Raw genomic sequence first — 26,668 nt, 5'->3', positions numbered from 1 at the left:
TGTTTTGTTATAGTGTACATGATGTATATTATCAGCTGTGCTTCTATGTTTCTTTATACTTCCTTATTATTTCTATCAGTGTGTGCTTATTTATTTTACTCCCTCGCTCACAACGATATAAGTTAAAAAAAAAGTTACTCGTAAAATTGGCAACGTTCTAACAAGACACATGCTCATATATTAAATAATAGATAATAGTTAGGAAGGACAAGTTAGTAACACTTAGCTTTTTGTATGACCAGCGCATACTGGGAGTTGGGTCGTTACAGAGATCGGTACCGACTTCCCCACACTTAAAGATTGTACCGTCCTTGGTGCATGCTAAGATATGCAGGTGGACGGGTTGCTACAAATGATGCTTTTTTTTCAAAAAAATGTGCTTAGGAACTTGTTTGTTTCCCCATGTAAACGTCTTTTGGTTCTCTTCCCGGTGGCCATCTTGAAAGAAGAGAAAGGGGAAGAAAAGTAACCCAGAAACAAAGATAGAAAATAAATAAAATATGGTTAGGTTAATGCCAAATAATGACGGTCTCAATTACATGGTAGCTACAACATGCAAGTGAGAAAATAGTAGAAGCATATGGCATATCAGTAGTACAAAAATTCCAACAATGGGGAGAGAGTGCGGGCAATGAAAGACAGTGTAAATGCATAGCAATACAAATGGAATGCAAGTATCATAAAAGAGTAGCATTGACTTATGAATAATAATACCCAATTAGAATAAAACAAGTCATGAAGCACCAGAATAATGCAAGAAAAGATGCAACAGTTGAATAAGAAAATTTAACACCAATGGAAAAATAATAAATTTAGAAAAGAAAATAAAAATATGCACAAAATTAAAGTGTAATGAATGAAAAATATGCAAATGCAGTAAAGATAGAAGTTAAAGAAATGAAGAAGAAGAAAGGGAGAAAGGAGAAAGAAAGAAGGAGAGAAGATAGAAGAAAAGGGAAAATAATGAAAAACGGGATGCAACGCGCGTGCGCAGGGCACGCGTGCGTATGAACACTGCATTAACCATGTGATGCGTACGCGTCGCCCACGCGTATGTGTGGGTGGTCTGAAAGTGAAAGGACGCGCACGCATCAGGGACGTGTACGCGTGGGGTGATGTTGTGCCTCTAGCACAGTGGCAGCGCCAGACCATCACAACTCTCTGTTCAGCAAGCTTTTACGCTGATTTTCATACCGACGTGTGCGCGTCGCTGACGCTTACGCGTGGGGTGAACATTTTGCAGGGGACGCAGACGCGTGCAATATGTGTACGTGTGGGGTGGCTTGTGCGCCACGCACCCCTCACGCGCATCTCTCGCGCAACTCTCTATTCATTGGCGCATACACATACGACGCGCGCGTCGTGGACGCTTACGCGTTGATCCCTTATTTTTTTGTAGAATGCGGAATGCAAAATACAGAATGCAGATGTAGATGAATATGCAGAATTTTTGAATTAACACTAAGAAAAATAGAATAAAATAAAACTAAGAATAAAACAAAACAAAATAAAACTAAGACTGAAAAAGAACGGTCATACTATGGTGGGTTGTCTCCCACCTAGCACTTTTAGTTAAAGTCTTTAAGTTGGACATTTGGTGAGCTCCTTGTCATGGTGGCTTGTACTTGAACTCGTCTTGAAACTTCCACCAATGCTTGGACTTCCAATACGCTCTATCAATACCAGGTAAATTCCTCAAGCTTTGATGGAGTTCTTCACAAGCTTTGAGCTCCCAAAATTGATCCTCGTGTATGCCCGGATCCCAAATCTTGTATCTACACCCGTCTTGAAGTGGATCACCATTGTTCCAACCGGGTGGCAAGCAGTCTGAATTCTCTACGGAGTACCAAAATCTTCTTTTAGATTTAACCAAATTATCACCAGTTGAGCCCTTACATCTAGCTCTTGAAATATCAACCTTGATGAGCCTTGATTTGCAACTCCAACCACTAAATATTCTTCTCTTACGCATAATGCCACAAAGACTCCTAAGTTGACCATCCGTTTCAAGAATACCATACTCAAGTGGGACAGTAAAGCAAATAGTGATAAGCTTTACCCACTCAAGTGAATGAGTAAATGGCATCCTAGGTAGAGAAGTCTCCAACATACTTGACAAAGCGTATTCAACTCCCGTCCACCCTTTTCGAAGGACTTCTACTTCCACATCATTCGCAGACTCAATCAGAGAAGAGTCTTCATATTCAAGGAGTTCATTTACGGATGCAGATTCATCACTAGAAGGGCTTGATTCATGATCCTCATCACCAAGGGAACTTGCTTCTTGATCTATCCCATCCAAGTCTTCATAGGGAATATGCCATGGAGGTTGTGCACTGGCCTTCTTGACATCAATTTCAATCTTAGTTGGAGGAGTACTCTACAACTCTAGATTCCCATGGAGGTTTAGCATCTCCTAAATCTTCAACCACTTCTTCCTCTACAACTATTATGGCACGTTCCTCATTGTCTACCAGAGTTTCTAGTGTCTCCTTCATGCTACCCTCTTCTTTAAATTCTCCACATGTAGCCATGGGAGTACTTTGAGTGTTCAAATGTTGGGAAGCTAATCGGTTTACTACCTCAGTCAAGGCAGCTGCGAATTCTAGTACCTTCTTTTCCATCTCTTCTTGCCCTTGAAGAAGTACACCAAGGGTTTCATTCATTGGAGATTGGGGTGGATATGAGGGTGCATTACTTGGGAGGAAGGGTTCATGATACGGAGGTGGTCCTTCTTGATAAGGATGTGGCGGTTCAACACTCTCCATCTTTTCCACTTGTTGCTCAACACACTCATCCATGGGAATGCTTTGTTCATTGCATGAGTCTCTTGGGCCAAACTTTTGACGGATGGTTGCTTGAAGTTGATCCACTGCTTCCTTGAGACGATCCCTTGACTCTTGTTCCACTTGGCTATCATAAGTAGGATCATAGTGCTCTTGGATTGATGGATATGGACATGGTGTATATGGAGGTGGTAGTCCTTGGGAGTAATTGGGTTGGAATTGGGGTGGATCTATGTATGGCTCATAAGGCTCATACGATGGTTGGTATGGTGGATAAGGATTAGGGTCATATGGGGGTGTTTGGTGGAAAAGGGCTTGTGAGTATGGTGGTTCAGAGTTATGTTGAGGAGGTGGTTCATAAGCATATGGTGGGGCTTGTTGGTAACTACAAGGGGGTCCACCATATCTATTGTCTTGATATGCACCTGGAATGGTTCTTGACCATAGTAATTTGGTGGATATTGGTTGTCACGAAAGAGTCCACCATAACAATTGTCTTGGTATGCATCATAGGATGGTTGTCGGTTATAGCGCATTGGAGGGGGTTGTTGCTAAGAAGGTTGATCAAATCCTTGTGGCTCCTCCCATCTTTGATTATTCCAGCCTTGATGCCTGTTCTCATTATAGCTTCCATTCCTTACAACAACATTGGAACCAAACTCATAGCGACAGGGGTGAGAATTCATAGTAGCTAATAAAAATTAAAAACAAAAACAAAAAAAAAAACAAATAAATAAGCAAAAAGCAAATATTTACAATAACCAATAATAAGGCACAAGTTTGCAATTCCCCGGCAACGGCGCCATTTTGACGAACGGCTTTTTGTCGATAAAGAATTTTAGAAATAAGTTCTCGTTGCTAGTATAGTTTCTAAACCAACAGAGAATCCTTTCGTACAAAAGTTTGGTTGTCACTAAAGCAAACCCAATAAAATTAAACCGAAGTATTCAAACCTCGGGTCGTCTCTCAAGAAATTGCAGGGAGGTGTGTTTATTATCGGTTATGAGAAAAAGTATATTTTTGGGGTTTTTGAAATAAGGAACAAGTAATTTAAATGACAAGAAAAATAAATTAATAATTAAGAAAACTCTTAGCAAGGTATGAAAACTAGACATCCTATCCTAGTTATCCTTATCAATTGTGATGAGAATTATTCATTGCTCCCACTTAGTTAACCCTTACTAAATAAAGGAAAGTCAAGTGGACTAATCAATGGGATTCCTCAAGTCCTAGTCAACTCCTAAGGAAAGACTAGCTTTAGAGGGATCCAAACCAACCAGCAGATTCCAATTATCAATAAACAAAGAAGTTTGATAACTTAAGTGTCTCCAATTAATCAATTCAAGCTAAGAATGTAAAAAGCTAAATTAAAATCATAAATATGAAATACCTCAAATTTCATTAAATAAAGAAATCAAGTCTAACATTGGAAAGTTTATAAGCCAAATTGGAAAAGAAGAGAATCAACAAGAAAAATAAATAAACCAAAGTACCAGAATAAATAAAAGTAAAAGAGAAACTAAAGTAAAGGAACAATGAACCTATAATGGAGAAGAAGTAAACCTAACCTAAGAGAAATCCTAAATCCTAAAACCTAAGAGAGAGGAGAGAGCCTCTCTCTCTAGAAAACTATATCTAAAATCTCCAATTATGTGAATAATGAATAGTGATGAATCAATGTGATTCCCCCATTCTGCAGCCTCTATTCTGTGTTTTCGGACTTGGATTTGGGCCGAAAAAGAGCCCAGAAATTACTGAGGGCGAATTCTGCAACTTTCTGCACGTGGCGTCTGTCATGCGTACGTGTAGGTCACACGTGTGCGTCATTTGGCAGTTTTCTTTGTCACGCGTACGCGTAGGTCGTGTTTTGCGCTAAGCACGCGTCCGCATCGTCCATGCGTGTGCGTCATTGCCCGTTTCTCAAATACTTCATTTTTCTCGTCCTTCCACTTTTGCATGTTTCCTTTCTATCCTCTAAGCCATTCCTGTCCTACAAAGCCTGAAAATACTTAACACACAGATCACGGCATCGAATGGTAATAAAGGATAATTAAAATTAACAGTTTTAAGGCCTAGGAAACATCTTTTCACATATATCCCAGAATTAGGAAGGATTTGTAAAACTATGCAAATTATGTGAATAAGTGAGAAAAGACTTGATAAAAACCACTCAATTGAGCACAAGATAAATAATAAAATAGTGGTTTATCAAGGATGAGTGTTAGGAGAGACTGGGAAGGGGTTGTCTGCACGCCTAGGAGGGGCGTGTACTACTGTGTCTTCAGTTTGTTCTGGAGCTTCTTTTTCAACCGGCTCCTCAGTCACTTGTACTTCCATACTTGCCACTTGTCCACTTATCAAGGTGGTAGCCTTGTACTCCTCTCTTGGATTCACCACTGTATCACTAGGAAACGTACTTGGAGGCCTCTCAGGTATTTGCTTGCTCTACTGGCCTACCTGCACCTCCAAGTTTCTGAGGGAAGCTCTAGTTTTCTGCATAAAACAATTCAGTACTGCTTCTATATCAGTATTCTTCTGGGGCTGAGAATTTGCCTGTTGAGGTGGTTGTTGATGATGAGACTGAAACTGGCGATTATTATGATTATTCTGCTAAAAGTTGCCCTTAGAATTATTGTTAAAATTCTGTGATCCCTTAGGTTGCTCTCTCCACCCAAAATTTGGGTGATTTCTCCACCTCTGATTATAGGTCTTAGAGTATGGATCATTATTGGGGTTTATAGGAGCATTCCCCATGTAATTAACCTGTTCAAAAGACAATTGAACATAATCATAATTCTCACCTTGCGTAGAGCTACCAATCATGTTAGAAGGGGCCTCTTGAGGTGCATTCTGAGTGTTGACAGCTGAAACTTGCATCCTACTCAATTATTGAGTAATTAAATTCATTTGCTGACTCAAAGTTTTATTCTGAGCAAGGATAGTATCAAGAGCTTCTACTTCGATAACACCTTTCTTCTGAGGAGTCTCAGAGTTTACAGGATTCCTGTTGGAGGAATATATGTATTGGTTATTAGCAACCAACTCAATAAGCTCAATAGTCTCCTCTGGTGTCTTCTTCATGTGCAAAGAACCACCTGCAGAATTATCTAAGCGCATCTTGGACATTTCGCATAAGCCCTCATAAAAAATATCCAGCTGTGTCCATCTAGAGAACATGTTTGGAGGGCATTGCCCTAGTCAGTAGCTTGAATCTCTCCCAAGCTTCATAAAGGGTCTCACCATCTTTCTGTCTGAAGGTCTGAACCTCCACCCTTAGCTTAGTCAGCTTTTGAGGTAGGACAAATTTAGTTAGAAATCCAGTGACAACCTTATCCCAAGTATCCAGACTCTCCTTGGGTTGAGAATCTAACCACAGCTTTGCTCTATCCTTCATAGCAAATGGGAAGAGCATAAGTTTGTATACCTCAGGATTCACTCCATTGGTCTTCACCGTATCATAAATCTACAAGAAATCAGAAATAAATTGATTTGGGTCTTCCTGAGGGAGTCCATGATATTGACAATTTTGTTGCACAAGAGTAACTAGCTGTGGCTTCAGTTCAAAGTTGTTTGCAGCTATAAAAGGCACCACAATACTTTTTCCATAAAGATCTGCATTAGGAGCAGTGTAAGAGCCAAGCACTCTTCTAGGTTGCTCATTCCCATTCGGATTTGTCATATTAGCATTAGCAACATTATTATGATCCATAGTAGATTCTGCAGCCTTGTAAAGTCTTGCTTGTTGCAAGCGCTGCCTCAAAGTCCTTTCAGGTTCAGAATCAAAGACTAACAGAGGTTCCTTGTCCCGGTTCCTGCCCATAAATAGACAGAAGACAAGAAAAGATGGGACTCTCTATGTCAGAGTGTAAAGAATTCCCAGTCAGGTAACTTGTGTGAAGAAATAAAATAAAATACTTACTAATTAAAGAAAAAAACTTCAAAAATGATGATTGAATTTAGACGGAAAATTTTGAAAATTAATATGCAAATTAAACAAGAAAATTGAAATAAAATCAACTAGGTAACACCAAACTTAATTTCAGAAATTAAGGAAAAATACTAGTTCTAATTTTCAAAAATAATAAAGCAAAAATTAAATAAAAGTAAAACTAAAATGCCTAATCTAAGTAATCAAACAACTAATAGTTGTCGATCACAGTCAATCCCCGGCAACGGCGCCAAAAACTTGGTGCAGAATTTACAACCCACAAACTAACCGGCAAGTGCACCGGGTCGTACCAAGTAATACCTCAGGTGAGTGAGGGTCGATCCCACGAGCATTGATGGATTAAGCAACAATGGTTAAGTAATTTTCTTAGTTAGACAAACAGAAAAGAGTGTCGAAAGTTCAAATGCATCAAACAGTAATTCAGAGAATCAGAAAACAAGCAGTAAATTAAGGTGAAATATACATGGAGAAAATAGTTAAGGCTTCAGAGATATCTATCTTCTGGATTGACTTTTTTTACTAACTATTTTAATCATGCAAGATTCAATTCATGACAAACTATATATGATTAAACCCTAATTCCTTAGACCTTTTTAGTCTCCTCTAACCTTCATCAACCACCAATTCCTTGGTCACTTAATTCCAATTAGAGGGTGAAGTTCAATTCAAGTTTATATGCCATAGAAACCATAATTACCCAGATATAAGAGGATCATATGTCACGTATCCTGTTAAGTCCAGATAATTAGAAGTTTAGGAGAATATGTTTTCAAGCTGTTGTTCAAGTAAAGAGCTTTTCCAAGTTATACAAGAACTCAATTAGAACTAGGGTCATACTTCCGTTCCACCCAAATTCAAATTAAAATAGAAAAATAATAGTATCAATCCATACAATAGACAGAGCTCCTAACCTTAAAAGTGGAAGTTTAGTTGCTCATGGTTTAGCGAGAAAACTAGGATTCTGTAAAACTGTAAATTGCCGAATGAGGTAGTAGAGAAGAGAAGAGCCCGAATGGCTGATTCTTTTCCCGTTTATATCTAATCCTAATTAATGTAAAATATATTTCCTAAAACTAAATAATATCTTTTCCTAATTATAAATAAAATAAAGGTTTACAAGCTTGTGCGCCTGCACACTCTTTGTATTGCCCTTTGTTCGCAGCGCCAACACGGTTTGTGCATGGGCGCACCCCTGTTTTCCTTGGTCTGTGCATGCACACAACGTTGTGCGTACACACGCATGTACCTTATCGTGTATTCTATGTGGCTGCACAGTCCTGTGCATCCGCACGCTAGTTTGCATCCCCTCTGGTGGGAGCGTTAGAATAGCCTGTGCGTGTGAACCCTCTTCCGTTCTTATTTCTGTGCGCGCGCTCACTGCTATGTGTACGCACACATGACTTTTCCTCAAGCAATTAAAAAAAAGCCCCTGTGCGCGTGCTCACTGCTATGTGCCCGCACACGTTTATGCAACCCCTCTGTTTGAAGCGATCGCACGCTGTATACGTTCGCACCCCTCTCTTTTTCTCGATCTGTGCGTGCGCTCAGAACTCCGTGCGCAGACACACGTCTCGACTTGGGTGTTAAATAGGGTAACTCATCTATTCTTTCCAGTAGCTCTTTCTCTCCTCTTCCCATCATTGCTGCTCACCCCTTCACCCCACCATCTTCAGGCGACTCTGCCGCCGGCCATCGCCGCCGTCAGCTACCGCCGCCACATACACACACACACATACACACACACACACACACTCTCTCTCTCTCTCTCTCTTCACTCTTTCATTCTTTTTTTTCTTTCTTTTGTCTCTCTATCATCACCGGTGAGTTCCCACTACTCCGGTGCACCTCTGGCGAAGATGAAGCCGTGAGCTCGCAGTGGCTATAAGAAGGGCCATTGTATCCTCTCCTAGTCCTGCTTTCTTCAACCTTCAACTTTAAGGTGCTTACCTTCTTTTAGTATTGATTTTTGAAGTTATTCTTATTTTCTTTTCATGTTGCTTTGGTTAAATTTATTACTTTCTTTATTTTGATGTATATTGCAAATGTTGATACTTGATTGTTTGGTTGATTATGATTGAATTTGAGCTTAATTGTGATAAGTTTGCACGTCGCATACCACATGTTTGATGAAATACCTCTATGAAACTTGTGTGTGATTCATGTGAATTGGCCATCATATGCTTTCAACATTCTTTTGTTTGGCATTTCTTAGGATTTGTGCAACTTCAAATATAGTTGTTGATGATGAATTTACCAATGCATTCCCTTATCTCTTGACTTCTATTCCTTTTTTATGGGTGTTTTTTGTGAATGCATTGATCTTAGTTGAGTATAATTTGACAGTGTTCATCATGGTCATTAAATTGGAGTAATCACCTTACAAATGTCCATACATCTTGATGTCTTGATCAAGCATCCTTTGCCTTAACTAAGGGACATTGTATGTGTGATTGTCACTTTTTTTTAAGGATGAACAATGTTGTTCCACTCTGTTGGAATGGTTGTTGTTGTTGTACACCCTTTCTATCAATGAGCTTTTAAGCCTACAACCTCAATAACCATTCCCTTCAAGAATTCAACTAAGTAATTTGGTGCTTGTTTAAGTTTGCTTACCTGTTCATTTTTCTTTAGTCTTGCAACTTAAACACTTGATTGAGAAGCATTGAACTTTGATTGTTTTACAGTGTAATTGCCGTTTTATCAAGCCAATGTGTGTGTTCTAACCGCACGCACTTTTAGAATACACGCACTGTTGTCTCTTAAATCACACTATTTTGAAATCTTCCAATTGAGAATTTAAATTCTTCTTCAGTTTATTTGTGCTTCCTCAATAATCTTGTTTTATTTGTTGTTTGTTGCCGGATAATCTTGAAATCTTTTATTTTTGATTCTTCTTTTTAGGATACGGGAGAAAGGTAAAGCACCGGTTACACCACCGGTTGTGTAACCAACAACTCGCCCTCCTAATATTTGGTTGGATCGCCGAGGTGAGAAACCAAGTACCTTGGTTAACTAAAGAGTCGACTTCCAATATAAAGCAATTGAGAAAAGAATAAACCATTGGGAGAGGACACTGAAAGTTCTAAGCAAGCACAAGGAGATTATTCATGAAAGGATTGGCTCACTTCATTGCGGATTTCTTGAGCAAGAACCCATTGAAGTTAATGAATCTATGGTGCGGGAATTCTATACAAACTACTGATGCCAGGGCATTTTGGCCAGTTTCACTGACCTTTTCTTTACTGTTTTAGGGTAGTTTCATGCATTTCCTTAGTAAAAAAGTAAGTTTTGGGTAGATATTCACCTACATCTTGATTCAAGAAAACATTGTGAACTTTACATGATTTCATGAGAACTATGCATGAATTGAATGACAAATTGGATAATGCATGATCTCATGACTTGGAATAGAGCTTTGATGCACTTTAATTGCTTGATTTCAGGACAAAGGAGGCAAGGAAGAACCACGTTAGTAGCCACGTTAGTCTAATTAACATGACCACTAACGTGGAATGGGCATAAGCTTGCAACGTTAATGAGAAAAGTGATCACCAATAACGCCTTCGAAAGCCAATGTAGCCCACGTTAGTTGCCACGTTAATTACATTAACGTAGAAGCTAACATGGAGGAGAAAGGAAGCTCCAACATTAGTGGTAAAAGTGAATACCACTAACGTTGGAAAAGGGGCACACTTGGCCACGTTAAGAGTCACGTTAATTACATTAACGTGAACTCTAACGTGGAAGGAACAAGGAATTGCCAACGTTAGTGACACTCACCTTTGTCACTAACGTTGGATTGAGCCACTATTGCCCACGTTAGTTGCCACGTTAACTACATTAATGTGGAAGCTAATGTGGAGGAAGAATTGATGGACCAACGTTAGTGACACTCACCTTTGTCACTAACGTTGGGAATGGCAATCACTACCACGTTAGAGGCCACGTTAATCTAATTAACATGAACTCTAACGTGGGAAGGAGGGGCGTTTGGAGCGTTAGTGACAAAGGTAAGTGTCACTAACGCTCTCGAAGAAAGGCAAGCCCACGTTAATGGTCACGTTAGTTATACTAACGTGAACTCTAACGTGGGAAAAGGGGGCAATAAGCAACGTTATTGGAAAAGGTGAATGCCAATAACTTTTGTGAAGGACCAAGAGGCAACGTTAGTTGTCACGTTAGCGCCACTTATGTTAAAGTTAACGTGGACCATTTTTTGGCTTGGAATGTTAGTGAAAAAGGTGATCATCACTAACGTTCTCTAACCCATATTTTCACTTAATGTTAACGCCACTAACGTCCTAACTAACGTCCATGCCTAACTCACACTTTTTCTGCAAGCAAAGCTGAGCCCACTGAAGACTGTAACTGTTTCAACTAAAGATCCAAAGGCCCATATCCAAGACTTGAAGAGCCAACTAGAAGATCAGAAGAGTAGTATATATAGGAGTAGTTTTGAACTAGTAGAGAGAGCTTTTTGGCATTTTAGAGAACTACACTCTGTATTTTACTTTCTCTGCAACTTCTAGTTTTATATTGGGAAAATGTACTTTTCATTTATGCTTTCCATTTCCAGAGCCATGAACAACTAAACCCCTTTCATTGGGTTAGGGAGCTCTATTGTAATTTGATGGATCAATAATAGTTTTCATTATTCTTCTCCTTTTTTTTCACTTGATTTTACTAGAAAGCTTTCAATCTTCATCCTATTGGGTATTTGTCTTGGAAAAGAAGCTATTCATACTTGGATCTCTTCGGACCTTGGAAGAGGAATGAAGAGATCATGCTAGAAATGCTTTCTCATGTTGGACCAAATTGGGGTTTGGATGGATATGGTGACATATAATCCTACCAACACTTTGATTTGGGAATACATGTGGTATAATCAGTGACCATACTTCATCTCTTCTCATGAGCAATTAGACCAAGGAATTGGCTATTGATCAAGATTTGAGAGGTTGGGTTGCCAAGGAATTGGAATCCAATCACTTAAGATTGCCAAGGAGATCAATGAATGCATTGATTGAGGAAGAGATGAGAATGAACTTGATCCAGAGAATACAACATCTCCTGAGCCCAATGAATCCCTCACTTATGATCTTACCCATTCTCTTTACTTTCTGCCATTTACATTTATGTTCATTTCCCCAAATCCCCATTAAGATTCTGTAATTTACTTTCCGTCATTTACATTTTGTCATTTACTTCCAGCAATTACATTTTCTGTTATTTACTTTTCTGCCATTTACTTTTCTGCAAATCTCAACTCAATTCCTGTTTAGCTCAACTAGAACATTCCTCTGATTAAAGTTGCTTGACCAATCAATCCCTGTGGGATTCGACCTCACTCTATTGTGAGTTTTTACTTGACGACAATTCGGTATACTTGCCGAGGGAAATTTGTTGAGAGACAAGTTTCCGTGCATCAAGTTTATGGCGTCGTTGCCAGGGATTGATTTTGTATCAACAATGATTAAATTGGTGGATGACTAGATTGAGCATTTTTCTTTTGTTTGATTTAATTTCTGTTTGAGTGATTTACTTTCAGTTTTAGTTATTTTTTTCCCTTATCCCTTACCCGTTTGTGGTGTTCTCCTATTTGTTACAATTCAGTTCACTAACCCACTAACTGTTTGATATATTGCATCACTCACACTAACAGCATTTCTGACAAGAATACTTCCTGCATTTATCTCCTTCTTGCTTGTGCCTTGTTGGTTGTATGACAGGTAGAAGAAGCGGGGCTTCAACTTCCTTTGATTCTGAACCTGAGAGGACCTTCCTTAGACTAAGGAGGAAAGTAAGAGGAAAGGGAGTTGTTAGTGCTGAGGAAGAGGAGGAGTATTTTGAACCAAACATGGATGAGAATATGGAGAGCCATCACAAAGGAGAGGCTCACAACCATGGCAGAGAAGGTCCAGTGCATCATGCTGGACAAGAGAGAAGAGTTCTAGCCTCTTATATCAATCCAAACCTAGGAAACTGTGGAAGTAGCATCCAAAAGCCAACCATACATGCCAATAACTTTGAACTAAAGCCACAGCTCATCACCCTTGTTCAGAACAACTGTTCATTCGGAGGAAGTGTCCAAGAAGACCCCAATCAACATCTAACCACCTTCCTGAGGATATGTGATACTCTGAAGTCTAATGGTGTTCATTCTGACGCCTATAGATTGCTTTTGTTTCCCTTTTCACTCAAGGAAAAAGCATCTAAATAGATGGAATCTTTCCCGAAGGAGAGTTTAACAACTTGGGAAGATGTGGTGAACAAATTCTTGGCGAGATTCTATCCTCCTCAAAGAATCAACAGGTTGAGAGCTGAGGTACAAACCTTCAGGCAACAAGATGGTGAAACTCTCTATGAAGCATGGGAGAGGTTTAAGGACTTGACAAGAAGGTTCCTGCCAGATATATTCAATGAATGGGTGTAGTTACACATTTTTTATGAGGGTCTCTCTTATGAATCAAAGAAGGCAGTAGACCACTCATCTGGGGGGTCTCTCAACAAGAAAAAGACCATTGAAGAAGCCGTAGATGTCATTGAGACTGTAGCTGAGAATGACTACTTCTATGCTTCCAAAAGAGACAATACTAGAGGAGTGATCGAGCGAAATAACATGGATGCACTGTTGGCTCAAAACAAGATGATCACCAAGCAGCTGGCTGACCTTACCAAGAAGATGGAAAGGAACCAAGTAGCAGCAATCACTACCTCATCAGCAGCTCAAGAAGGAGTGAATGCAAAGGCAGAGGATGATCAGGAACAAGGCAACTACATTGGGAACTCACCAAGGTAGACCCATAATCCATACTCCAAAACTTATAATCCTGGTTGGAGGAACCACCCAAACTTTGGGAGGGAAAATCAACAAGATCAAGGCCAAGATCAGAGACGTCCCAACCCCAACAACAATGCAGCTCATCAACATTCCACACAGAGATCATATCAGCACCCACCTAACAACACCTCTCAACATCCATATCAAACCCAAAATGGCCCTTCTCATCCTTCCAATCTTAACTCACCATCATATGAAGATAGACTCTCAAGGATTGAGACTCTACTTGAAGGCATATGTAAGGAAATCCAAGATAACAAGGTGTTTAAGGAGGAGGTGCGAGCCAATATCAGAAACCAGGGAGATACCATCAAGAGGCTAGAATTTCAAGTGGGATATCTCTCTGAGAAGATTCCCAAACCTACTGACAGCTTTCCAAGTGACACAGAGAAAAACCCGAGAGGTGAAGCAAAGAAAGTAAGATGGGAAGAATGCAAGATGGTCACTATAAGTGATAGGGGGACTGAAGAAGAGCTAAACAAACCATTCGAACACTCTGGAGATACCTCAGCAGAGAAGCAGGAAGAGGGTCACCAAGAAACCAAAATTACACAGAAGGAGATTCTGAACCTCTATGCACCTTTTCCCCAAAGACTCAAGGGTGGTGTAGAAAAGAGAATATACTCAAAGTTCCTTGATATGTTTGCATCTCTCCATGTAAACAAACCTTTCATCAAGGCTCTCCAACAAATGCCTTCATACATTAAGTGCATGAAGGAGTTGCTGACCAGGAAAAGCTCACTCAAAGGAGGGCAAACAATAGTGATGAATAAGGAGTGCAGTGCTCTCATTCAACCAGAGTTGCCTACCAAAAGGAAGGATCCAGGGAGTTTTCATATCCCTTGTGCCATAGGAGAGACAATGTTTGATAAAGGACTCTGTGACCTGGGAGCAAGCATCAACTTAATGCCTTTATCCCTTATGAAGAAGCTGCAGATCAATGAGCTAATGCCCACAGATGTAGTCATCAGGCTGGCTTACAAAACTCAAAAACAAGCAGTAGGAGTGGTTGAAAACGTGTTGGTGAAGGTTGGAAACTACTTCCTTCCCACAGACTTTGTCATATTGGAAATGGAAGATAGTCACCTTCACCCAATCATATTGGGAAGACCATTCCTAGCTACAGCCAGAGCGCTTATAGATGTGGAGCGAGGAGAGCTAATACTGAGGATACAAGATGAACAACTCGCATTCAATGTCTTCAAACCCTCACAAGAAGTAGATCAAGAAAACAAGGAACCAAGGGAAGAGCACGACAAGGCACTGGTAGAAGAAACAAGAATTGAAACACAAACTGTACATCTGGGAATCCCTTTGGCTGGTAAGCAAAACAGTCAGAAGGTACCACAGCTAAAGGAAATCCAAGAGGAACCAAAACCACCAGAGTCATATGAGACCAGCAACAAAATTTCCCTGGAAAAGGAGGCCACAAGGAGCAGGGTAGAGCTAAAAGCAACAAGGAAGAAGGCACCAAGGAGATGGAGAAACAAGAAGATCTATACAGAGGATTTTTCTCCAGGGGATAAAGTGATCTCAGCTTATCTCTCAGCTATCCCACCTCATCTCCCCACCATCCCATCTCAGCTGCCTAAAGTCTTCACCATCAGTAGAATTCTCTCCTTAGAACATGTGGAGATCCTTAATGAAGCCAATGGAGATAGATTCACTGCGAGGGGGAAGATTTGAAGCATTACCAACCACCCTGACAAAGGCAGAACGTCAAGCTAGTGACCCTAAAGAAGCGCTTCATGGGAGGCAACCCATGTTTTATATGCTTTTAAAGTAGTTAATAATGGAAGGTTCATGAATTCCAAATCAACTTTGACATACACCTGATTGAATCCTTGTATGCAGCACATAGTGAAAAACAAGTTTGGTGTTCAAGGTATACTAAGAGAACATGAATGCATTTCATATCATGTCACTCTTAAAACCTTGAACAAATCTTTTTTTTACACCACATGGCCACAAACTAAGTTTGGTGTCACCAATGTTGCATACATGGACAGTTAATTAGTCAGTTGGTTTGAATTCATGAATTACATTTAGTTAGTTAAAAACAAAAAAATTTTCAAAAAGTAGTTATTCTTTCTTTTTAAATTTTGCCGCCATTATCCAAAAAGTTATTAATTGCATTCTTTTTTTCTTTTTAGGAGAAATGAAAGGAAGATTGGAAGGAATTGATGGGACAATTGAGAAAGAAGGGTTCGGCCACCTCAAAAAGAGGGGACTATACACATGTCTTCAAGGGGAATGCATTGGGAAATGTTGCCATGCAACATTGGAAGAATGACACGCTTGGAAATCGAACCAACCCCATCATAATGATGATGATCCTTGTACTCATCCCATGCTAAATCCCATCCGTTCATCACAAGCCTACAACTTCAATCCCAGCGGATGGATCGTCAGGAAGAACTACTTGCTAACTGGATGAATCAACAAGGAGAGTGGCAGAAAAAACAACTGGAGCAGCAACAGAAATACTATTCCCAGCTCACTCAGGCCATCAATCAAGTGACTAAAAGGCAAGAACGTCAAGATAAATGCCTTCAAGAACTCAACCAGCGTCAGCTAGCTCAGACGAAAGCATTCAACGAGTTCGGCGTGCTTAATGAAGGATGACAACTACATAGGGAAGAATTCAACATAAACACTCAAGCCAAGTTGAACTATATGACTGGGCATATGCATAATTTATACTCTGCAATCCCCAGATATGATACAGTTCAAAAGGATCTAACAGAACAAGAGGAAAGAAAGGTGAAACAACAGAAGAAAACATTGAAAAGGAAGATGAAAGATGCTGGCTTCTGGAAAAAGTTGATTGGAAAGAGCAAGGAAAATGGGGGTTCAAGCGCTCAAGAAGGGTACAAAGAGGACAAAAAAGAGAGAGAGAGCTTGGGCAGCCCCATGAGTAAAAGGTGGTGGAGTTCCCTCTTCGTTTTATCTTTTTAAAATCTAAATAAGGAAAATCATGTATGAAATAGAACATGCTTCCATAGTAGCTTAGGAATTTTCAATTCTGTCTTTAGCATTTTCTGTTATTAAGTCTATGTGTGCTGGTCCAAGTTACCTGTTTTCATCTTCATCCTACTTACTTGTATGCTTACCCTTTGAATTCAATGAAAGAGAATGTTATGAAAAGAAAAACTAGAGTGGGGTTCATATTGAGGAGCAAGTCTCAAGGTTTGTGGTATGGTAATAGGTTAGCTAAGTTGGTTCACCTGTAAAGTGGAAGGACACTTATGCATTGAATTACATGCTTGAAGCACATTCTATGAGATTAACCAAACAACAAGATCCTAATAAGAAAAAAGTGAACGAACAATAAGAGTTTGAAAAAGAAAGAAAAAGAATAAATAAGGCTAGGCACCAAGGGTTTGAATCTTGAGGGATGTGTCTGTGGTGATCCTGTACCAAAGATTTGCTTGGATGAATAAGTTCTTAGGAGTGCTTCATCACCTGGTAACTTGGGTTAACTAACCCGGGATTATCAACTGAAAATCCATTATCAAGAGCAACCTTGCTACAGAACATTTAGTAACCCAAAGAGGTGCTGGACACCAAAGCCTCAAGGAATGAAAATAACAAACCATGTGCCTGTGGTGTGCATGTATGAGGGAGAGAGACTTGAGGGAGTAAGTCCTTAGGGGTGTTTCAACACCTAGCACCTTGAACCAACTGGTTCGGGAGTGTTGGCTGAAAGCTTATTTTAAAGAGTCGCCCCCTCACAGAGCACTTAGCCTAAGAATGCAATAAAAAGGGAGGATCAAAGAATAAGGATCTCATAGGATGCAATCAAGCAAGTATTCAAAAGCATGATAAGGACCTAGAAACCAGTAAAGAAATGAACCTAAGTTGCTATGCATGAAACCCCATAAACCAAGAACTTTACTTCTTTAATAAGAACTTATTTCTCTTGTTCTTTCATTCATCATTCTTATGCTTCAGTACTTGCTTAGGGACAAGCAAGCTTTAAATTTGGTGTTGTGATGCCAGGGCATTTTGGCCAGTTTCACTGACCTTTTCTTTACTGTTTTAGGTTAGTTTCATGCATTTTCTTAGTAAAAAAGCAAGTTTTGGGTAGATATTCACCCACATCTTGATTCAAGCAAACATTGTGAACTTTACATGATTTCATGAGAATTATGCATGAATTGAATGACAAATTGGATAATGCATGATCTCATGACTTGGAATAGAGCTTTAATGCACTTTAATTGCTTGATTTCAGGACAAAGGAGGCAAGGAAGAACCACGTTAGTAGCCACATTAGTCTAATTAACGTGACCACTAACGTGGAATGGACATAAGCTTGCAACGTTAATGAGAAAAGTGATCGCCAATGTAGCCCACGTTAGTTGCCACGTTAATTACATTAACGTAGAAGCTAACGTGGAGGAGAAAGGAAGCTCCAACGTTAGTGGTAAAAGTGAATACCACTAAAGTTGGAAAAGGGGCACACTTGGCCACGTTAAGAGTCACGTTAATTACATTAACGTGAACTCTAACATGGAAAGAACAAGGAATTGCCAACATTAGTGACACTAACCTTTGTCACTAACGTTGGATTGAGCCACTATTGCCCACGTTAGTTGCCACGTTAACTACATTAACGTGGAAGCTAACGTGGAGGAAGAATTGATGGACCAACGTTAGTGACACTCACCTTTGTCACTAACGTTGTGAATGACAATCACTACCATGTTATAGACCACGTTAATCTAATTTACGTGAACTCTAACGTGGGAAGGAGGGACGTTTGGAGCGTTAGTGACAAAGGTAAGTGTCACTAACGCTCTCGAAGAAAGGCAAGCCCACGTTAATGGTCACGTTAGTTATACTAACGTGAACTCTAACGTGGGGAAAAGGGGCAATAAGCAATGTTATTGGAAAAGGTGAATGCCAATAACGTTTGCGAAGGACCAAGAGGCAACGTTAGTGGTCACGTTAGTGCCACTAACGTTGAAGTTAACGTAGACCATTTTTTGGCTTGGAACGTTAGTGAAAAAGGTGATCATCACTAACGTTCTCTAACCCACATTTTCACTTAACGTTAACGCCACTAACGTCCTAACTAACGTCCATGCCTAACTCACACTTTTTCTGCAAGCAAAGCTGAGCCCACTGAAGACTGTAACTGCTTCAACTAAAGATCCAAAGGCCCATATCCAAGACTTGAAGAGCCAACTAGAAGATCAGAAGAGTAGTATATATAGGAGTAGTTTTGAACTAGTAGAGAGAGCTTTTTGGCATTTTGGAGAACTACACTCTGTATTTTACTTTCTCTGTAACTTCTAGTTTTATATTGGGAAAATGTACTTTTCATTTATGCTTTCCATTTCCAGAGCCATGAACAACTAAACCCCTTTCATTGGGTTAGGGAGCTCTATTGTAATTTGATGGATCAATAATAGTTTTCATTATTCTTCTTCCTTCTTTTCTCTTCATTTTACTAGAAAGCTTTCAATCTTCATCATATTGGGTAGTTGTCTTGGAAAAGAAGCTATTCATACTTGGATCTCTTCGGACCTTGGAAGAGGAATGAAGAGATCATGCTAGAAATGCTTTCTCATGTTGGACCAAATTGGGGTTTGGATGGATATGGTGACATATAATCCTACCAACACTTTGATTTGGGAATACATGTGGTATAATCAGTGGCCATACTTCATCTTTTCTCATGAGCAATTAGACCAAAGAATTGGCTATTGATCAAAATTTGAGAGATTGGGTTGCCACGGAATTGGAATCCAATCACTTAAGATTGCCAATGAGATCAATGAATGCATTGATTGAGGAAGAGATGAGAATGAACTTGATCCGGAGAATACAACATCTCCTGAGCCCAATGAATCCCTCACTTCTGATCTTACCCATTCTCTTTACTTTCTGCCATTTACTTTTATGTTCATTTTACCAAATCCCCATTTAAGATTCTGCAATTTACTTTCCGTCATTTACTTCCAGCAATTACATTTTCTGTTATTTAATTTCCCGCCATTTACTTTTCTGCAAATCTCAACTCAACTCCTGTTTAGCTCAACTAGAACATTCCTCTGATTAAAGTTGCTTGACCAATCAATCCCTGTGGGATTCGACCTCACTCTATTGTGAGTTTTTACTTGACGACAATTCGGTATACTTTCCGAGGGAAATTTGTTGAGAGACAAGTTTCCGTGCATCAACTACCAAGCTTGGGAAGAGGAGTCGGTATTCCTCTGGGGAAAGATATTGGAAACTTCCAACAAAGCTCTAGAAGAGCTTCTGAACATCCCCCACATTCCGCCTGAGAAGGATGATTATTCAAGGATCAAAGCAGATGTGTTCAAAGGGAGAATGTCGTTGGCTCCTATTCTTAAGAGAATTGGCCGTCCTGGTGCATCTTGGGAGTTTAGCAAAGGGAGAAAATCTGTTCCCACTAGTATTGCTTACTCCGATTTGAATGCTGAGACGCGTATATGGCATCAGATTGTGGCGGACTACATCATCCCGAGCACCTATGCTACCCATGTCAGATTTAGAACTGCTTTGCTACTTTGGGCTATTATGGAAGGAAAGAACATAGCCATTGTACCTTTGATGCACAAATCGATCTGGAAACTCATTGAGAAGAAAAAGATCAACATTCTATTTTCATCGATGGTGATGCATTTAGCAATAGCAGCGGGGGTAGAGAGGCAACCGACGGACATCATGTTCGAGAGTCCAAGAGGCAACAAGTTCATTCCGAGGGGAGAATTGGATGGATCATCGAAGAAGACACCCTCCAAGAGGAAGGCACCCACAGCACCACCATCAAGTATACCAACCTTATCGATTCCTTTACTGGTCCTCCTATACCAACTTGAGCACAAATGTTTTGAGTGGATAGCGGCAAAGCTATAAGGAAGAGACCTCGGCCCAACTCCCAAATCTTCGAATGAGTTAGTCGGGGAGGAGGAGGATGATGGTGACCAACCCATGTCAGAAACCACCAGCTGAAGGTGGACCCCGAAGTTACCATTCTCTCGAATTATGAGCATGCACAGAGGACCGTGCAAGAATTAAGTGTGGGGGAGGATCGACAACTTCGTGGGGGAAGGGTTGAAATTCTTTTCTCAAGACACTTTGCAATACTCTTGTAGTCCTTTTTCTTCATTTTTAGTAGTTTTATTTCCATTGCACCCTATTTGGAATGTTTGTATATATTTCTTTAAGTGCTTATGGTTATACGGTAGTTAATGTTTACATGATGTATGATAGAGTGAATAAGTTTGGTAAAACACCAAGAAATTTACATGAAATCTTTCTTAGGGCGAGCCATTGATTGAATTGAGAAAAAAAAATTTTTCAACTTGCTTGGAGTATTCTTTTGATAGAACATAGAAAACGAGCTAGAACAACATACCTTGTGAGATTTGAGCTCTAGTAGATGGTTGCACATTTTTCAACCATAATGTTTGTTCTTGTGTGATAGTACTTCTTTTTTATTTGTGATCTTAGATTTGCATGAATCTTTATGTCCTATATTTGTTGTTTGAATGCATTTAGCATGATTGAGGCCATTTTTGATGTGAACTCACTAACCTATATGGCCAACCCTTGTATTCACCTTTGTGAACCCCTTTTGAGCCTGTAAATCCCCTTTCACTCTAATCTTTAGCACATTATTCTCCCTTAAGTGAAAAACCATTAATGTCCTTTTATTACTCTTTGATTAGCTTGAGTAGAGTAGTGTGTATATTCTAAGTGTGGGGGAAATTATTGGGAAGTTTTGGTGATGAAGGTACATGGAACTTGTTCCGAGTGTTATCTGAAACTGGAGGTCGATCTCGGATGAGATCTTCGGTACTGGTCGGAGATGATGTGTTCGGCTGGCTGGTGGCGGCCGGAGCTGTTATGTCCGACTTGTTGGACTTGCTGCACTGTTGATCCTGGGCCACCGGAGGGTGGGGGGTACCTGCAAGAGACTCCGATGCTTAAGTTAGCACGGGTATTAAGCAGGTTTTATGTAGAATCAGAGTATGAGTTATACCTGGGTGCTCCAGTGTAATTATAGTAGTGTGGGCTGACCTTTCTGATAAGATAAGTTGGTTATCTTATCTTATCTTATCCTGTTTTGGATGAAGTCAGCTTATCTTCAAGGGAACCGCCTTTATCTCTATAGGCTGGGATCGCCTTTGGATTTGGGTCGTGTTCCTCTATTTGGGCCCTTTATTGGGCTTTCCTGTTGATATGGCCGAGTTCTTTGTAACGAAGTCGGTCCGCTTGACCTTAACAGGTCGGTTGCTGCATCGTCGACCATCCCAGGTCGGATAGCTCGACCCAAGGTATGAATAGTGCCCCTGCTTGAGCTCGGTCTTCTTTGTCGAGGTCGAGTCCTTTGACTTTGGTCCTTCTCGTAGCGAAGCCGAACTCAAGCATTTTGTCGACTTCTTTTGTAGCAGCTTTTGAATGTAGAACGTTTTCCTCTACAAGCGCGCACTTTTATATCGGTGCTTTGGGAACGTGCGAGGGTTTAATGCCTTTTAATTTTAGCATTAATTTCCCCGTTTCTTTATTTTGATTTTGAAAACCCAAAAACGGTTTCTCTTCTTTCGCCCTTTTCGTAACTTCTTCGCTTTTTTCCCTTCATTCTCTCGCTTTCAATTTTTCTTTGTGTTGCGGCGTTTGTTTGATTTTTCTGAAGCCTCTGCCTGGAGTTCATGGTTTAGCATTTCGGCCCAGCGACGTTTTCTTTTGCTCGTGTCTTTTCTTTTGCTTCGAGGTAGTGATTCCAGATTTCGCCGTCCCTCTTCACCTTCCCTGAAGTCTGCTACCTTTTCAGGTTGGTACTAACTTTCTTGCTTCTTTCACGGCTTTTAGTTTTTTGGTGAAGCTTTTTCTTTTGCATGTTTTGAAAGTTTGAACCTTTTCGTGATTTTGCATTTGTTTGTCGATGTAAATGCGTTTTTCTTGGCTTTCTTTTGTGTGTTCCTCTGGCATTTCCGTCGAGGCTTTATACGGTTTTTGTTTGTTGCTTCTAATTTTTTACTATCTGATAGAAACTCTGCATTCATTCCTTGCTTTGCTTGATTGCTTTTTGTCGCATTTCTCAAAAGTTCGTACTTTTGACATTTTTCCATTTGGCGTGTTTTGATATTTTGGGAATGCTTCTTGGTTGACTGTGATGACTTATGCTTCTGGAAATACTTGCTTGTTTGAAGTCTTTTTCTTTTTTGAAAGGTACTGGGGTGAGAGCTGTAGATTTTCCTGGAAACCTTGCTTTGTTACTGCCTCCAAAGGATGCCCCAAGATTTTTTGTTTGAGTCTTGGGGTTTTCCTTTTCTGTGTGTTCACCTGCATTGTATTGAGTTATTTTCTCCCTTGTCCGAGATGTTTTTAGTAATCCCATCTTCTTTTCTTACTTGTAGTATTAGTTAGCCTCATGTCTTCTCGCAATAACATTGTAGAGATGTCTTCCAGAGTTCCCGAGGGGATGTCCGATTGGCTGGACTCCCTTGTTTTGTTGTGTGTTTCTATTGTGGATGCTGAATTTTGCATAGAGCTGAGGAAGCGTGATAGGATTTGTGATAACTGTGCCCGCGAGAGTGATTACGAGCTTGTTGCTCCTGATTCTGATGAGAGAGTTTGTTTCTTGACTTCCGTCGAGGGGGAGCGTCCCTCTGTCTATGCTTATGAATACTTCTTCAGCCAATTAAACGTTACTTTCCCTTTTACTGCTTTTGAAACTGACTTGTTGTGGTCCTGCAATATTGTTCCGTCCCAGCTTCATCCCAACTCCTGGGGTTTTATCAAAATATTTCAACTTCATTGTCAGGATTTGGACATAACACCTTCTGAAACTCTTTTCCTTTATCTTTTTGTCTCGGCCAAACCTGGAGGTTCCTCCAAAAAGAAAGCTTCCTGGGTTTCCTTCAGGTCGGCCCAGGGGCATAAAGTTTTTGCCATGTATGATGAGTCGTTTAAGGATTTTAAAAACTATTTCTTCCGAGTTCGTGCCGTTGAGGGGGTTCGCCCCTTTTTTCTTGATGAAAATGATGAGCCTGCTTTTCCTCTGGAGTGGCAAAAGAATGTAAGAGTGCCACGTTACACATGGGAAATGCTTAGTGAGGTTGAGCGGGCCTTTGTAGTTGTTCTTGAAGATTTGTGGGGGAAGCCTCCCCACCTGGACACGAAGAGATTTTTGAGTGATCCATCTTTGGTTCGGGCTGCTTTGGGTACTGTCTGATTTGTTTTTATACTTGCTCCCGAGCTTTGCTTCTCCTGTGTTATAACTTGTCTTTGATTTTTGTGTTTTTCAGAGATGTCGAAGAATAATGATTCCATGAGGGCCTATAAGAAGGTGAAGAAGGCGACCGCTGCTTTAAACATCTCGGCCAAGGCGGCCGGAGAGGGATCTTCTCAGCCTCCAGTTAAACCTCCTATATCGAGTTCTCCCGGGCCGAGGAAAGAAATTCCTACTCCTCGGGTCCGTCTGGCCGATCCTCCACAATCTTCTGTTGTAACTTCCGGTGCCCCTCCTAGTAAAAAGCAAAAAACAATTGAGCCTTTCAACCTTGATGCTCCTGACATTGATGCGGTTGAGTTTGTAGATCAACAAATCGGCCCTTATGGTGTTCTTCCTATGGACGACGTGTCGCTTCTTCATCATTTTGATTATATCACCCGGAGTGGTATCAAGTTAGCACACATGGGGGCGGCCCTATATCGAACTGCTCAAAGTCTTCCTCTCCATGCCACTAAAGCTTTTATGGAGGAGGCCAAACAGGAGTTTGATCAGATGAAGGGCTTGAAGGAGGAACTTGAAGTAAGAGTGGCCAAGTTGGAGAAAGACTTGGAGAATGAAAAGGCTAGCTCTACTTCTCTGGCTGGTTCTCTGAGACTGGCCGAGGACACGGCTATGCGGCATAAGGACAGTTATTTGACGTCTTACCGGGAGGTGTTGCGTCTGAAAGAAGAGTTGGAGAATGCCCGGGCTAATTATTCTGAACTCCAAGGTCATCTTGTTGGCAGTGTAACTGCTGCCTATGAGAACCTGAGGGAACAAGTTCGGATTATTGCTCCCGAGGCTGACCTGACCCTCTTTAGCTTGGAGAACATTGTCAGGGATGGCAAGGTTGTCCCTGATGACGAGGATGAGGATGATGTCGATCCTCCCCCTGTAGCCTCTACCAAGGTGTCGACTTCTGCTGTCCCTGCCGAGGTTGGTCCTCCCGCTTCTGACCCCGACTGCCAGATCTTGAACCAGGATGACGGTACTGTAGATGCCGTTCCTCTCCAGACTCGGCCTCCGTCTCCTCAGCCTGATGCTGCTAAAAAATCTTCTGACCCTTAGTTTTAATCTTTATTCTGGATATGTAGTTGGCCCGGCTTGTTGGCTTTTTTAAACTCTTTATGCTTTGTTAATTGCTGACACTTTCCCATTGCTTGCCCAGCAACTTTTGTTTTTTATGAAAAATAAATGGTAGCATGCTTTAGCTTTTTTGAGATAGGTTTTGGTGGCCTCTGAGGCTTTTATAACCTTGTGGATGATATCGCGCTTTTGTGCATGACTTGGTATCTCTTTTGGATTGCTTTGTACTTTATATCTTGAATCCTTTGTGGTTGTGACTAGGTAGGTCTAACTTGATTTTTGGTTCGTTCTCGCTCCGGCTTGTATTTCTGATGATTTGTAACCGATTTCTTCAAGTTAGTCCTCCGAGTTGTTTTCGCAGTCCTTTTCTAAGTTATTTTTGTAATCCCTTTCCTGGATCTTTGTCAGGTCTCTTTCAGGGATTGCTTCGATAACTTTCCAGTTGTAGGAGTCCGACTTGGTCATATCGGTCTCCTTTAAGTTATTTTTGTAATCCTCTTTCTTGGATCTTTGTCCGATCTCTTTCAGGGATTACTTTTATAACTTTTTAGTTGTAGGAGTCCGTCTTGGTTATATCGGTCTCCTTTAAGTTATTTGTAGTCCTCTTTCTTGGATCTTTATCAGATCTATTTCAGGGACTACGTTAATAACTTTTAAGTAGTAGGAGTCCGACTTGGTTATATCGGTCTCCTTTAAGTTATTTGTAGTCCTCTTTCTTGGATCTTTGTGAGATCTCTTTCAGAGACTACGTTGATAACTTTTAAGTAGTAGGAGTTTGACTTGGTTATATCGGTCTCCTTTAAGTTATTTGTAGTCCTCTTTCTTGGATCTTTGTCAGATCTCTTTCAGGGACTACGTTGATAACTTTAAATTTTGGGCTGACTTTGTCATGTCGAGCCCTTCTAAGTTAAAGTAATCCTCTTTAATAGGGTTGGCCAGACCTCTTTCCAGGGTTTACTTATAACTTGGGTTGACTTGGTCCGACTTCTCAATTTTGGCCAGTCTTTAAGTTATTATTTTAGCATTCCGTAAGACCTCGTCAGGTTCTTTTTTGGATCACTTTCGATAACTTCTTACATTATTCTGTGTTCATCTTTGCCGATCTGTAGAAAGTGGTTGTCATTTCTAGATCGTCCTTTGGGTAAATCGCGTTTTCACCTTTATCGGACGGTTGTCTTTATTGTGATCGTGCAGTGAAATTGTTTTTCACTTTCTTCCGATCTGTTGCTTTATAATCGGACGATGAATACTTCAGATTAATGCGTCTTGAAATCTTTGTAGAATATCTAAAATATATTTTATTTAAAGGAAGAGTGCAAGTATATACATATGAGATTGTCTGAGTCTCAACTTGGTGCCTCATTAAAAAACATTTTCAGGAAAAAGAGTGCATCCAATGATGAGATCTTTTATCTTTTCTAACTGTAGTACCTTCTGAGGTTGCAGGCGTGCCATGACCTGGGAAGCTCTCGTCCATCGAGTTCAGACAGTCTGTAGTAGCCCTTTCCAAATACTTCTACAATTCGGTAAGGCCCTTTCCAGTTTGCTGCCAGCTTTCCCTCTCCTGGTCGAGTTGTTCCGATATCATTTCGGATTAGTATGAGATCATTTTCTGTGAAATTTCTCGGCACTACCTTTTGATTATATCTGGAAGCCATTCGGCGTTTTAGAGCTTCTTCCCTGATCTGAGCTCTTTCTTGGATTTCGGGTAGCAAGTCGAGCTCTTCTCTCTGAAGTTGGAAGTTTGTGTC

Source organism: Arachis ipaensis, chromosome B5 (assembly GCF_059453495.1).
Source record: "Arachis ipaensis isolate K30076 ecotype BB chromosome B5, ASM5945349v1, whole genome shotgun sequence".
NCBI lineage: Eukaryota > Viridiplantae > Streptophyta > Magnoliopsida > Fabales > Fabaceae > Arachis > Arachis ipaensis.
Note: the sequence above shows the minus strand (reverse complement) of the source record.